General features: G+C 45.1%; 1 non-coding gene across 1 annotated transcript; it reads right to left on the reverse strand.

The window, feature by feature from the left end:
• Nucleotides 1-2,117: 2,117 nt before the first annotated feature.
• Nucleotides 2,118-2,192, reverse strand: Trnas-cga (transfer RNA serine (anticodon CGA)). Its single transcript has one exon. It is a non-coding gene; the product is annotated as a tRNA-Ser (tRNA).
• Between the last annotated feature and the right edge of the window lie 577 nt (nucleotides 2,193-2,769).

Here is a 2,769-nt window from a genome sequence, read left to right on the forward strand (position 1 = left end):
AAAATTTCTGTTCCGACACTGACAATGTTGAGTGTTTATGGAAAAAGTTCAAGGCAATCGTAAAATGCGTTTTAGACAGGTACGAGCCGAGTAAAACTGTGAGGGACGGGAAAAACCCACCGCGGTACAACAACAAAGTTAGGAAACTACTGCGAAAGCAAAGAGAGCTCCACTCCAAGTTTAAACGCAGCCAAAACCTCTCAGACAAACAAGCTAAACGATGTCAAAGTTAGCGTAAGGAGGGCTATGCGTGAAGCGTTCAGTGAATTCGAAAGTAAAATTCTATGTACCGACTTGACAGAAAATCCTAGGAAGTTCTGGTCTTAAGTTAAATCAGTAAGTGGCTCGAAACAGCATATCCAGACACTACGGGATGATGATGGCATTGAAACAGAGGATGACACGCGTAAAGCTGAAATACTAAACACCTTTTTCCAAAGCTGCTTCACAGAGGAAGACCGCACTGCAGTTCCTTCTCTAAATCCTCGCACAAACGAAAAAATGGCCGACATCGAAATAAGTGTCCAAGGAATAGAAAAGCAACTGGAATCACTCAATAGAGGAAAGTCCACTGGACCTCACGGGATACCAATTCGATTCTACACAGAGTACGCGAAAGAACTTGCCCCCCTTCTAACAGCCGTGTACCGCAAGTCTCTAGAGGAACGGAGGGTTCCAAATGATTGGAAAAGAGCACAGATAGTCCCAGTCTTCAAGAAGGGTCGTCGAGCAGATGTGCAAAACTATAGACCTATATCTCTGACGTCGATCTGTTGTAGAATTTTGGAGCATGTTTTTTGCTCGAGTATCATGTCGTTTTTGGAAACCCAGAATCTACTATGTAGGAATCAACATGGATTCCGGAAACAGCGATCGTGTGAGACCCAACTCGCTTTATTTGTTCATGAGACCCAGAAAATATTAGATACAGGCTCCCAGGTAGATGCTATTTTTCTTGACTTCCGGAAGGCGTTCGATACAGTTCCGCACTGTCGCCTGATAAACAAAGTAAGAGCCTACGGAATATCAGATCAGCTGTGTGGCTGGAGTGAAGAATTTTTAGCAAACAGAACACAGCATGTTGTTATCAATGGAGAGACGTCTACAGACGTTAAAGTAACCTCTGGCGTGCCACAGGGGAGTGTTATGGGACCATTGCTTTTCACAATATATATGAATGACCCAGTAGATAGTGTCGGAAGTTCCATGCGGCTTTTCGCGGATGATGCTGTAGGATACAGAGAAGTTGCAACATTAGAAAATTGTAGCGAAATGCAGGAAGATCTGCGGCGGATAGGCACTTGGTGCAGGGAGTGCCAACTGACCCTTAACATAGACAAATGTAATGTATTGCGAATACATAGAAAGAAGGATCCTTTATTCTATGATTATATGATAGCGGAACAAACACTGGTAGCAGTTACTTCTGTAAAATATCTGGGAGTATGCGTGCGGAACGATTTGAAGTGGAATGATCAAATAAAATTATTTGTTGGTAAGGCGATTACCAGGTTGAGATTCATTGGGAGAGTGCTTAGGAAATGTAGTCCATCAACAAAGGAGGTGGCTTACAAAACACTCGTTCGACCTATACTTGAGTATTGCTCATCAGTGCGGGATCCGTACCAGATCGGTCTGACGGAGGAGATAGAGAAGATCCAAAGAAGAGCGGCGCGTTTCGTCACAGGGTTATTTGGTAACCGTGATAGCGTTACGGAGATGTTTAATAAACTCAAGTGGCAGACTCTGCAAGAGAGGCGCTCTGCATCGCGGTGTAGCTTGCTGTCCAGGTTTCGAGAGGGTACGCTTCTGGATGAGGTATCGAATATATTGCTTCCCCCTACTTATACCTCCTGAGGAGATCACGAATGTAAAATTAGAGAGATTAGAGCGCGCACGGAGGCTCTCAGGCAGTCGTTCTTCCCGCGAACCATACGCGACTGGAACAGGAAAGGGAGGTAATGACAGTGGCACGTAAAGTGCCCTCCGCCACACACCGTTGGGTGGCTTGCGGAGTATAAATGTAGATGTAGATGTAGGATAATATGAAGAAGTGGAGCATCAACGTTCAAGATGAAACACATAACACTTGAAACTTCCTGGCAGATTAAAACTGTGTGCCCGACCGAGACTCGAACTCGGGACCTTTGCCTTTCGAGGGCAAGTGCTCTACCAACTGAACTACCGAAGCACGACTCACGTCCGGTACTCACAGCTTTACTTCTGCAAGTACCTCGTCTCCTACCTTCCAAACTTTACAGAAGCTCTCCTGCGAACCTTGCAGAACTAGCACTCCTGAAAGAAAGGATATAGCGGAGACATGGCTTAGCCACAGCCTGGGGGATGTTTCCAGAATGAGATTTTCACTCTGCAGCGGAGTGTGCGCTGATATGAAACTTCCTGGCAGATTAAAACTGTGTGCCCGACCGAGACTCGAACTCGGGACCTTTGCCTTTTGCGGGCAAGTGCTCTACCAACTTTTTTTTTTTCTTTTTCTTTTTTTTTTTTTTTTTTTTTTTTTGTAACAGGAATAAAGTAAATGACAATCCTAGTCACGGGCGGGAGTGAAAGTGAAGTTATCATCTGCATCAAAATCCCTGCAGCACGCGGTGTCGCATCATAAATCTGGCAGAAAGCCATATAATCTTGACCATTTCTGCCAGTGTCTCTAGTCGCTCTGCTGCAGGAGTCTTCCCAGTTCTGGGACACCCCAGCTGTCGGGCGGATTGTGAAAAACACTTCCTAAAAAATTGGACAAGTAAGTCCTGT

The sequence above is a fragment of the Schistocerca serialis genome, chromosome 7, assembly GCF_023864345.2.
Source record: "Schistocerca serialis cubense isolate TAMUIC-IGC-003099 chromosome 7, iqSchSeri2.2, whole genome shotgun sequence".
In the NCBI taxonomy this organism is placed as follows: Eukaryota; Metazoa; Arthropoda; class Insecta; order Orthoptera; family Acrididae; genus Schistocerca; species Schistocerca serialis.